The 12,340-nt window shown below is 35.7% G+C and overlaps 1 pseudogene; it reads right to left on the bottom strand.

The window, feature by feature from the left end:
* Nucleotides 1–359: 359 nt before the first annotated feature.
* LOC113352543 lies at nt 360–11,545 on the bottom strand (annotated as a pseudogene).
* Between the last annotated feature and the right edge of the window lie 795 nt (nt 11,546–12,340).

Raw genomic sequence — 12,340 nt, 5'->3', positions numbered from 1 at the left:
ATTGTATTAAGGCTCTTGATTAAAGAGAGTAGTGGTCCAACAACAATATAGAATATCTCATATCATAAAATTTGATGATCATCAATTGGGAACATAAACTTTTTTCTTCGTTCGATTAGAAAATTGTTACAAAACTAACAAGCTCTAATTAAAGGCTACAGCTAGCTAAGAACATCAGCAACGCTACTACTATTACTAGTCGACTACTAAGCTAAGATCAACAAGGCAAGTTGATTTTGATACCGAAGTTAAAAGTTAGGGACAAAACCTAAAGATGAACAGAATCGAACTAAAGTTAATTAAAGAACCTAATTTTAATTATTATTCGTATTTAACCCTGAAAATAGAGATGAGACGATTTAACGGCCGTTAACAAGAGGGTTAGCGCCGAGTTCCTTGAATGGACTTGGTGGTAAACTATTTCTCCCGTTGACTAGAGGGCTAGCTGAGATTTGTTTGCACGGACTTGGGGGCAAGCTACTTCTTCCTGATGCAACAAGCCGTTGAACAAACTTGTCTATTCTTTGTCCGTTGGTCTCTGTCAGTAACCGTTTCCCTCCAAATGGCAATGATTCGACTCCTCTTTCTCTCAATAAATCTTCCGTTACTGTCTCCATTTTCTCGGTCATAATACCGTGTGCCTGAGTAACAGTAGAAAACTGTCTTAGTAAACCAGTCGAAACCTTACTACTGTATACCGAGAACAAGACAGTGCTTGCGCAGTGGCTGAGTTATTTTTTTTTTAATAACATTGAGATTTGAGATAAACGTAATAAAGAGTAACTCAACCAAACCACCGAAATTAAATAACTCTAGTGAATGGATATATTTAAGGAAATTTTGTTGTTTGGTCCTAAGCCCACAAAGTTAGTTATAGTAGGGTCCAATCGGATTTTCTTTTTATTTAGAGGTCCAAAATTAATTAAAACATGGAAATGACCATAATACCCATTGTTACCAAACGTGTGTGTTTACACGTTCATTATATCGAGTACATATTTGTTACACTGATTATAAATTCGAGTACATATCTGCTACCCTGCTTATAAATTCGAGTACATATCTGCTACACTACTTACGAATCTGAGTACATATCTGTCGCGCTACTTACAAATAGAACACGTATCCGCTAAACTGCTTACAGATTCGAGTATATATCTGCTGCTTACGAATTCGAGTATGTATCTGCTGCACTGCTTACAGGAAACGTACATGTTTGTTAGAATCAATGATAAATGAATTAGAAAATGACATATATTGTACGATCATACCAATTAATCTCTAATATTTCTTTAATATAGTTATAAATCATTGGAAAAATAAAGGAAAACCTTTATATGCACTGTAAACACAGAAAAAGCTATACAAAATTAGCACATATTTCAGTATTTCACATACGTACTCATGGATCAAACAAATAAAAATGTGGCAAAACTCTGAATAAAACAGAATCAAAAGAAGTTCTATCAGTACACCATATACGTACTGCATATTCATGAACTAAAAATCAACTGCATGTAAATAAGAATTGATGAATTCATGAATATAACATAATCAAAGCACATATTTCAGTATTACGCATACGTACTCATAGATCGAACCTCAAAACAATGGCAAAACTATGAATAAAACAAAATCAGAAGAGGTTTCTATCAGTATACCATATACGTACTGCATATTCATGAACTAAAAAATCAACCGCATGTAAAGAAGAAATGATGAATCCATGAATATAACCGAATCAAATCACATGTTTCAATATTACACATACGTACTCATGGATCGAACCCAAAAACAACGGCAAAATTTTGAATAAAACAAAATAAAAAAAGAAGTTTCTATCAGTACGCCATATACGTACTGCATATTCATGAACTGAAAAATCAACTGCATGTAAAGAAAAAGTGATGAATCCATGAATATAGCCGAATTAAAGCACATATTTCAGTACTACACATACGTACTAATGGATCAACCCAAAAAAAGCATTTTGTATCAGTATGCCACATATGTACTGCTGATTCATGAACTAAAAGATAACTGTATGTAAAGAATCTATCAAAATTACATAATCGAGAGAGTCTTATTTCAGTATCGAAGATATATACTTATGAATCAAACAAAAACAAGTGATAAAACTAAGAAGAAAACAGAATCAAAAGCAATTTGTATCAGTATGCAACATATGTACTGTTGGATAATACCCCTGAAACAACAAACAAGCACGATTTTGATAAAATAAAGAAGCTAAAACAACAAGATAATCAAATCGAAAGTTCAAATATGTTAAAAACATCATAATCTAACCAAAAAATTGAATAATTACGATCAAGATTCATAAAAAACAAACCAAAACAAAAATAAACGCAAAAAACAAACAAAAAACGAAGCAAGAAAGTGAAAACGTAATCAAAACGATCTGGTCTTCACAGATTCAGTTGAAAAAAAAACAAACAACATCAACAGAAAGAGATATTACATAACGTACCTGTAAATCTTCAAAGAGGTCTTCGAAAAAACCTCTAGCTCGTAATCCAAAAGCAGCAGCAAAATTTGAGCAGAAACAGAAAGAGAGGAGGAGAGCAGAACTCAGATCTGTAAAAAATTGTGATCTTTTATTTTAAGAAATATATATATATGTATTATCAGGGAATGAGTGGTTTGGGTATTTTTAAAAGTGGATTATGACATCCCGCACGTGTACCGGACCAGGGGATAAAAATTTTGGTCCAATTTCTCTTTTTTCTTTTTATTATGGACCTCTGGTTACTGGGCTTTAGTGGATGGACCTGCCACTAACTAAGACTATCATAATGGAAAATTTCTTGTTTGGTCCTAAGCCCATAAGGTTATTTATAGTAGGGTCCAACTGGATTTTACTCTTATCCTAAGGTCCAAAGTTATTTGAAAACATGGAAATGACTAATATACCCCACTGTTTAAGTACGTGTGAAATAACATACTTCTACCAAATCAGGATTTTATTTATCTGGAGGTCCAAATTTAATTAAAACATATAAAGGACCATAGATTTGAGTACATATCTGCTACACTATTTACAAATTTGAGTACATATCTGCTACACTGTTTACAAATTTGAGTACTTCTACTATTTTATTTCTCAGTAATCTTCTCTCTTGCTGCATCACAATGTTCTTAGCTTAAACTACAACTGCAACAGCTACATCAACACCATTGTCATTTCAATTCAGCTGCAACACAGACTTGTTCTCCTTCCCTGTTTACACAGCACTACCATCTTCATAAACCCATTGAGACGAACATCTCATCCACTGATTTTGTTCACAGTAATCACCACATACAATTCCTCCTCTATCTCATATGTATCTTCAGTTTACATCAGCAACCCAACCTTCTATGTTCCTCCAAATCCATTTTCAGCACACCTTCATTCAAACACACATCACAACCAATTTGTAACTTTATCAAGACCACCACCAATTTCACAAGCTTGCAAATATGAACCAATAGCAACTCTTGTTCCTATCATTCAAAATCTGTCATTTCTTGCAATAAGTTCTGAACTGCAGCTCCAGATCATCTCCATATCCAATTCCAGTACTGAATCAAACGTAACAAAGATCATTTATTTCAGTATTTCATATACGTATTGAATCAAACATAACAAAGAGCACTTCCTATCAGTATGTGACATATGTACTGAAGATTCATGAAAACACAAAGAGAAGGCACAAAGAAAATGGCGAGTACAAACCTGTGTATGAATCATTCGGAAAGTAGACATCAGTATACAATGAGACGGTGCACTCTCTGATCCATGTAGAAAGGCATTTATGAAGGAACTGTCGGGACTATCAATTAATACCAGCATTACATAGCTGGTTGCCAGAAGGAAGGCAAAATGATGATGCTTATAATAGATGTATGCATAGGAGTAAGTATTTGGATTGGATCACTCAGCATCAGACATGTTTTGAACCTGTAAATGTGACAAAGATGTAACAGTATTAATACACAGTATTTCACATATGTACTGATGGATCAATACTAAAACAAGTGAGAGATCTATGAAAAAAAACAGAATCTAGGAGCAGTTTCTATGAGTATGCCATATATGTACTGCAGATTCATGAACTACAAATCAAACTGCATGACAAGAATAATTAAGGATCTATCATAAATAGCAGAATCTAAGCACATAATATGGTATTTGACATATGTAATGATGGATCAAACTAAAAAAAGTGAGAGATCTATGAAAGAAACAGAATCTAAGAGCAGTTTCTATGAGTATGCCATATATGTACTGCAGATTCATGAACTATAAATCAACTGCATGACAAGAATAATTAAGGATCTATGAGAAACAGCGGAATCGAAGCACATAATGCGGTATTTCACATATGTACTGATGGATCAAACTAAAAAAGTGAGATATCTATGAAAGAAACAAAATCTAAGAGAAGTTTCTATGAGTATGTCATCTATGTACTGCAGTTTCATGAACTACAAATCAACTTCATGACAAGAATAATTAAGAATCTATGAGAAACAACAGAATCGAAGCACATAATACGGTATTTCACATACGTACCGATGGATCAAACTAAAAAAATGAGAGATCTATGAAAGAACCAGAATCTAAGAGTAGTTTCTATGAGTATTCCATATATGTACTGATGGATAATACGATCTGAAAGTACAAACAAATCGAAAACAGAAAAATAATAAAATCGATAGCTAAAATCATTAAAAACATGATAATCTAACCAAATAACAGAATAAATATGAACAAGATTCATAAAAAAAGAACAAAAACGACCGAGCTCTATGAGTATTCCGTATATGTACTGCTGGATAATACGATCTGAAAGTATAAACAAGCCTGATTTTGAAGCGAAAACAGAAAGATAATGAAATCGAAAGCATAAATCTCTCACTTTTTTAAGAATCTATGAGAAACAACAGAATCGAACAATCACAAAGAAGATTTATAAAAACAAAAACAAAAAAAGCAATTCACAAATAGAAATATAAACAATGTAAATCACAGAAATCACTAACATAGAGAACATCATTATAATCGAGTTACCAAAATCATGAAATCGATCTAATCTTTATGATTCAGTTGAAAGCATAACAGAAAAAAAAAACAAACATTATAGAAAAGATTAGATAACATACCTTCAAAAAGAGGGCGACCTTCAGAAACCCTACGTCTAAATTCACCAGCACCAACAACAGCAGAAGAAAGAGAAAGGAGAGAAGAAAATCGATCTGAATTTTTTTGATCGAGAATATAGAAAACTTAAAATGTTATTTGTTAAGTGAAGGTTATTTTAGGAATTTTTAAAATACACATCTTTGGTCCCGCACGTGTACATGACCTGGGCTCAAAAATTTTGGTTCATTTTCATGTTTTCTTTTAATTATGGACCTCTGATTAGTGGGCTTTAATGGGTGGACCTTCCACTAACTAAGAACACTATAATGGTACCTATTGGTAATTCGTAGTATCATAATAGTACCTATTGGTAATTCCTACTATATTTCATGACTGACCTAAATCTGAAATAAAAATTCATAAAGAAATTAAGAAAATATTTACCTGGATACGGACGTAATCTGATTGATTCCAACAAAATGCATTTCCAAGCATTTGATCAACAGTTTCAGAAACACCATCAAGAACAATATCAACGAGGGCGGGTACTGAACATGTTGGAACAAAGGAGAATATTTGGTTTCTCTATTTATGATTGGCTTACACTGCAAGAAAATATTCTCTAGATATGTTGCTATCTATACGAATATGTGGCATGTATAGGATATATATATACACGTCTTGTAAAACCTCCATTGATAATAAGAAACCCTAATCATTCTTCTCCCGTGGACATAGGCTATAGCCGAACCACGTTAAACTGTGTTTCTTCTTTAATCTGTTTTAGTTTACTGCATAACATCTTATGCATACAACATGGTATCAGGGGATCGTTAACGATCCTGGCCGTTTCTCTGTAATCAAGTTTTTTTGTTTTTATGTGTGTTTACCATGGCACAATCAGATCATAATACTAGTTTGCGTTTAACCTCTGTCTTGCTGAATGATGTCAATTATGTAAGCTGGTCTAGGTATGCTTCTCTTGCTCTTGGGGGTAAAAGAAAATCTGGGTATATTGGTGAGAATAGTACCTGTCCAGATGCTAAGGATCCAAAGTATGAAGATTGGATTGCTGATGATCAACTTGTTCGCACGTGGCTTCTTCAGTCGATGGAACCACATATTTCGGAAATCTTCTCGTTCTCAGAATCTGCAAAGGATTTTTGGAAGTCTGTTGCTAGTCTGTATGGCTTACGGAATAATGTTGCTCGGGTGTTTGAGCTGAAACGTGAGATTGCTGAGGCTGAACAAGGTACGAAAAGTTTTACTGAGCATTTTGGTTATTTAAAAAAGATGTGGGATGAACTGGATACATATCGTCCTCATACAACTGATGCCAAAATTCTCTTGAAGAGGGTTGAGGAGGATAAAATCTTTGATGTGCTCAGTAGCCTCAAACCAGAGTATGAATCTCTTAGAAGCACTATTCTCATGAGTGCTGAACTGCCAAGTCTGTCTAATGTTTGTGCGACTGTGCAGCGTGAAGAGACGCATAAGAAAGTTATGAATCCTAATTCTAAAAGCATTGTAGACCTGGATGCAGCTGAATCAAGTGCTCTTATGAGCTCCAAAGATGATAAACGACGAGCCATGCCATTTGATAAGGACAAAAATTCTCGTGCTAAGGGTAAGAGAGAAGTTTTTCATTGTGATCATTGTAATAAAACTGGTCACACCAAGGATCGCTGTTGGGATATTTATCCTCATCTTAAAGCTACTTTTGACAAAAATAAGCTTGCTCGAGCTGCTGTAGCTGACAATTCATCCTTTACCATAGACCAATTGAAGGATTTCTTTAACCAGTTGGGTAATAAGACTGAGCGCAAGTCCAACCATACTTCAGGTAACCTACTAGCCTTTCTTACTATGCCTGTTTCCAACCGCCAAGTTTGGATTATTGATTCAGGAGATACAGATCATATGGCAAATGATCCTTCGTCAGTTCATGCATTTATTCGCAGCTTTCATAAAAATGTGTCAGTTGCTAATGGCTCTACTGCTCCTGTGATGGGCAGTGGGAAAGTGCATTTTTTTCCAGATTGTCCGCCATCTAATGCACTTGTTGTTCCATCATTTCCTACTCAGTTGTTATCTTTTGGTCAAATCACTAATTCTCTGAATTGTGATGTTACATTTACCCCTACCTCGGTCATCTTTCAGGATCGAAAGACGAAGAAGATGATTGGTAGAGGCATCTTTTCTCATGGATTGTACCTGTTACGTTCTAGTGACATGGCATGTCTCACTCAAAGATCTACTCCGCAGTTCCTTTATCATAAAAGACTTGGACATCCTTCTAGTCGTGTTTTGTCTAGGATGTTTCCCACATTTTCTGTCCAGACTCAAGTCTGTGATGTTTGTCAGTTTTCTAAACAATCTCGTTTTCCATTTCCTAATTCTGTGACTCGTGCTACAATGCCTTTTGAATTAATTCATTCTGATTTATGGGGCCCTGCTCCAATTGATGCTTATGATGGGTATAAGTATTTTGTTATCTTTATAGATGATTGGTCACGTGCTACATGGATCTATTTGCTCAAATCCAAAACTGAAGTTTCATATGTATTTGCAGATTTTCATTGTATGATACGCAACCAATTTGATGCACAGGTTAAAATATTTAGATCAGATAATGGCACTGAGTTTGTCAAAGGCACTCTTCCAGGTTATTTGTGTAGTCATGGTATTATCCATAAAACTAGCTGTGTTGGTACTTCACAGCAAAATGGTGTTGCTGAACGGAAACTACGTCATATTCTGGAAACTACTCGTGCTCTTATGATTCAGATGCATGTTCCAAAGAAATTCTGGTCTCATGGTTCTCTGACGGCCACTTATTTGATCAATCGTCTGCCTAGTCGTGTGATTGAGTTCAAATCTCCATTAGAGGTTTTGAAACGTCATCAGCCTGGCATTTCTCATCTCAGAGTTTTCGGTTGTGTCTGTTACGTACATTTACAGGCAAAGCATCGTGATAAACTGGATTCACGGGCAACTAAATGTGTGTTCTTTGGTTATTCATCTACAAAGAAAGGTTATATTTGTTATCATCCACCCACTAGAAAGCTACAGATTTCTCGTGATGTTGTATTTGATGAAGCAGTGGCTTACTTTCAGTGTGATTCTGGCAGTCGGTCTCAGGGGGAGTGTTACACAGATTTGGCACCACTTCCAGTTATTACTGAGATACCTACTGCGTCAGATTCCCACAGAAATAATGGTGGTGGGGTAGAGTTGGTGGACTTACCTAATGCAGTGTTGGATGTGCATAATGAAGCAGTTCATGAAGAAGCTTCAGACAATAATGTTAGTGTTACTGATGATAATACAGGATTACAAGATGTGCCGCATCAAGTTCCAGAATCTGAGGTTATGGTTCCACAAGATCATCAACCAGTGGTACCAATTGTCAGAACCTCAAGTCGTGAGAAGAAGGCTCCAGAGAAATACAAAGACTTCTTTACATATCATTCCGCTGCGTATCCTATACAATCACATTTAACTTATGATCATGTAGGTTCTTCACACTCTGCATTTCTAAGTGCTATATCTAGTCATCAAGAACCTAGAAATTACAATGAAGCAAAGTCTAATCCAAAATGGAGGGCACCAATGGAGAATGAGTTACGGGCCTTAGATGTAAATAATACATACAGTATTGTCAAGTTGCCTCCCGGGAAGAAGACTGTTGGATGTAGGTGGATGTACAAAATTAAATACAGAAGTGATGGAACTGTTGAGCGTTATAAGGCAAGATTAGTGGCAAGAGGTTTTACTCATAGATATGGAGAAGACTACACAGAAACCTTTGCACCAGTTGCAAAGATGAATACTTTTCGTGTTCTCATGTCTCTTGCAGTTAATAAAGATTGGAAATTGTTTCAAATGGATGTGAAGAATGCATTCTTACAAGGTGATCTAGAAGAAGAGGTATATATGAGTATACCACCTGGACACCCTCGAGAAGGAGAGAGCAATATGGTTTGCAAACTTAAGAAGGCAATATATGGTTTAAAGCAATCACCACGTGCATGGTATGCAAAGCTAAGTTCAGTACTCATCCAGAATAAGTTCAAAAGGAGCTCTGTCGATTCTTCCTTGTTTATTAAAAGAAGTAATCTTGGTATAACTATAGTTCTAGTGTATATTTATGACCTTGTGATTACAGGAGACAATCAACAAGAAATTATAAATCTTAAAGCAATGATTCATTCCAGATTTTACATCAAGGATTTAGGGATACTGAAGTATTTCCTGGGATTAGAAGTTGCTTACTCAAAGAAGGGTATTTTTCTGAATCAAAGAAAATATGTGTTGGACCTGCTGAAGGCTACAGGAAAAATGGGAGTAAATCCTTGTGATACTCCTACAGAAATTGGCAACAAACTTGATAATGATGGTGATGTGTTAAGTGATATTGGGTCATATCAAAGGTTAGTAGGCAAGTTAATTTATCTCACTGTTACCAGACCTGACATAGCACATGCAGTAAGCTTAGTCAGTCGTTATATGCATACACCTCGTGTTAAACATCTAAATGCAGTAACTAGGATTCTACAGTATTTAAAAGGATCACCAGGAAGAGGAGTCTTGATGACAAAGAATGAAGCCTATTCAATTTCTATCTACTGTTTAACAGCATATTCAGATGCTGATTATGCTGGATGTCCAGTTGATCGTAAATCAACAACAGGGTACTGCATATTCTTTGGTGGTAATCTGGTTACATGGAGAAGCAAGAAACAAAATGTTGTTTCTCGATCAAGTGCTGAAGCAGAATACAGAGCCATGGCTTCAAAAACTTGTGAGATTGTTTGGCTGCGAGCATTACTTAAAGATTTGGGTTTTCTGTCACCTCAGCCAGCTAAGATGTTTTGTGACAATCAAGCAGCGATACAAATCGCATCAAATCCCACCTTTCATGAGCGTACAAAGCACATAGAAGTGGATCGTCATTTTGTTAGAGAGAAGGTATTGGCCAAAGTAATATGCACTCCCTTCGTTCGTAGTCATCAACAAATGGCAGATGTTTTTACTAAGGGTTTACCTGTCAAACAATTCAATGGAATTCTATCCAAGTTGGGCTCCATTGATATCTTCGCACCAACTTGAGGGGGAGTGTTGGAACAAAGGAGAATATTTGATTTCTCTATTTATGATTGGCTTACATTGAAAGAAAATATTCTCTAAATATGTTGCTATCTATACGAATATGTGGCATGTATAGGATATATATATATACACGTTTTGTAAAACCTCCATTGATAATAAGAAACTCTAATCATTCTTCTCCCGTGGACGTAGGCTATAGCCAAACCACGTTAAACTGTGTTTCTTTTCTAATCTGTTTTAATTTACTGCATAACATCTTATGCAGATCCAATATTGATTACATAACATCTCATGCATACTGCATAAGATCTCATGCATACTGCATAAGATCTCCGTTATTACCAACTTTCTCTTTTAACGGATTACTTAGCGGGCCATTACCTAACGATAAAACATACAAGTCTTCAACTCCATTAACAGATGGGAAATCCCGTTTATTGTGTAAAACATGAGTAACAGCAGCAGAAGTTGGATTATTCATAACTAATCCACCATCAATTGCTAAACAACAAGTTTTTTCATCCACAGACATTAACTCAAAGTTGCTCGACATACTTTCCATAACTCAAAGTCAAAACTATCTGATTCAATGGCATCAGCTCTAGAGAAAACAAAAGGACCTGAACTTTTCAAATCATAACAAGGAATCAACAATGGCTTACACGTATCCTTGAGTGTTAAAACCTTACCATCATCTTTACTCAGTGTTTGTTTTAACACTTTATCAATGTTTTTACACGAATATCTCCGGTGACGGCGGAAAACACCAACGTTCTTTACTTTAAACATTTCAAATTGTTTTTCAGTAACTAATTTAACAGCTGATTTAGCTGTAAACAACGGACGACCTTCACCATCATCAGCAACTAACATTGCAGCATATAATGCACCAATGCCAGTACCAGCAACAATGTCGAAGAAATCGGAAATGCGTGAATTAGGATCACCAGTTCTCTCTTGGATCTGATCTTCAAGATGTATCAAGCTTGATCCAGAAATAAAACCCTTTGTTCCTCCTCAATCTATACTTAAAATTCTTGTTTTCTTATCCTCACAATTTGATAGTAACCATTTCTGTTCTAGTTTTGTAAAGATATCTAATGTTAGTTTACTTATATCCATCACAAAATATTTCTTCAGCTGAGTTGCTACTAACCTCGCTCACAATAACAAGGAAAGAACAAGACCTGTTATTAATAAACAGATCGATCGTGAAGTACTGAGTAAAAGAAAAGAGAGATCACGTTTCTTAGCTGAGAAACATTAATGGGAGGATATATTTAGAGGGTTTTTTTTTCTTTTCTTTTTCTCTGATCTTACACTTACTCTCGAGAACTGAGAGAAGTAGTCAGTGATGAAAAATGTAAGTGTGAGTGAGAGAAACGGTTGAGTCCAATTTATATATAACAAGTAAGATTCTCTGTCACCTGGCTTTTCTCAACACTTTCGTTTCCTCTCGCTTTCATTTCATTCATTTTGACATTTTCTTCTTCTGATTATTTACACTCAGTTACACCTAGTTAATTGTTTCTTTCTTACTACAACTAGTAGTAGTATAATTTTATTGAGCTGACTATGCGGCACGTGTAAGGTTCTTACTGTCGAATGCACGTGTTTAACTGCGCCGTGTAAACAGCTGACAGAAATTGTCGGCTTTTGAATCGGCTACCGTATGTGTGGCTTTGGCTAGACTGGAAGATGCTGCAGAACCCCGGGATTCATACCCCTCTTTACTACACCACTATATGGCAGCTCAATCCACCGTTGATTCCATCTCTCCCAACCCCACCAGAAAAAACAGAGGGTCCTGCTTTATGGAATGAGCCAATCAAAATTTAACACATAATGGTGTCAAAACTTTATAGCCCCGCTTCTATACCACAAGATTTTGACACCACTGTGTGTCAAATTTTGATTGGCTCATTCTATAAAGCAGGACCCTGTTTTTCCTGATGAGATTGGGAGAAATGGAATCAATGGCGGATTGAGCTGCCACATAGTGGTGTAGAAAAAAGGAGTATGAATCCGGGGTCCCTGTAGCATCTTCCTAGACTATATTTTCTGCAGTGACACCAAAGACTT

Source organism: Papaver somniferum, chromosome 2, assembly GCF_003573695.1.
Source record: "Papaver somniferum cultivar HN1 chromosome 2, ASM357369v1, whole genome shotgun sequence".
In the NCBI taxonomy this organism is placed as follows: Eukaryota; Viridiplantae; Streptophyta; class Magnoliopsida; order Ranunculales; family Papaveraceae; genus Papaver; species Papaver somniferum.
The sequence above is the reverse complement of the archived record's forward strand: the minus strand, read 5'-3'. Positions and strand labels throughout refer to the sequence as shown.